This window comes from Trypanosoma equiperdum (genome assembly GCF_001457755.1).
Source record: "Trypanosoma equiperdum strain OVI genome assembly, contig: ctg_842, whole genome shotgun sequence".
NCBI lineage: Eukaryota > Euglenozoa > Kinetoplastea > Trypanosomatida > Trypanosomatidae > Trypanosoma > Trypanosoma equiperdum.
In genome coordinates, this window is record NW_027124801.1 from 66032 (window position 1) to 66399 (window position 368).

Here is a 368-nt window from a genome sequence, read left to right on the forward strand (position 1 = left end):
TCCCTTTCGCCTCGATGTTTCCTTCACAAGTTTTGTTTGACTCACACCGATAACGTCACTCAACCCTGTCTTGTATATTTCTCCTTCCCCTTCACAATCAATCAAACCGTATTTCCAATTTTCTTTCGTCCCGTTTCAGTATGGAGACGCCTTCCTTCTCCTCAGATTATTGATGATATTTATCGCTATGGGTTATGTAAAGGAGTGAACGCATAAGTAATTATCTCTGCACCTACCTGTGAAAAGACGATCCCTTTCTTCACAATTTATTTTCTTTTTGCTTTCCTGTGCCTTTCCTCCCTAATTAACAGTGGTGGTCTCGCGAGAGACTTTAAAGAAAAGACCCCCCCCCCCCAAAAAAAAAAAAA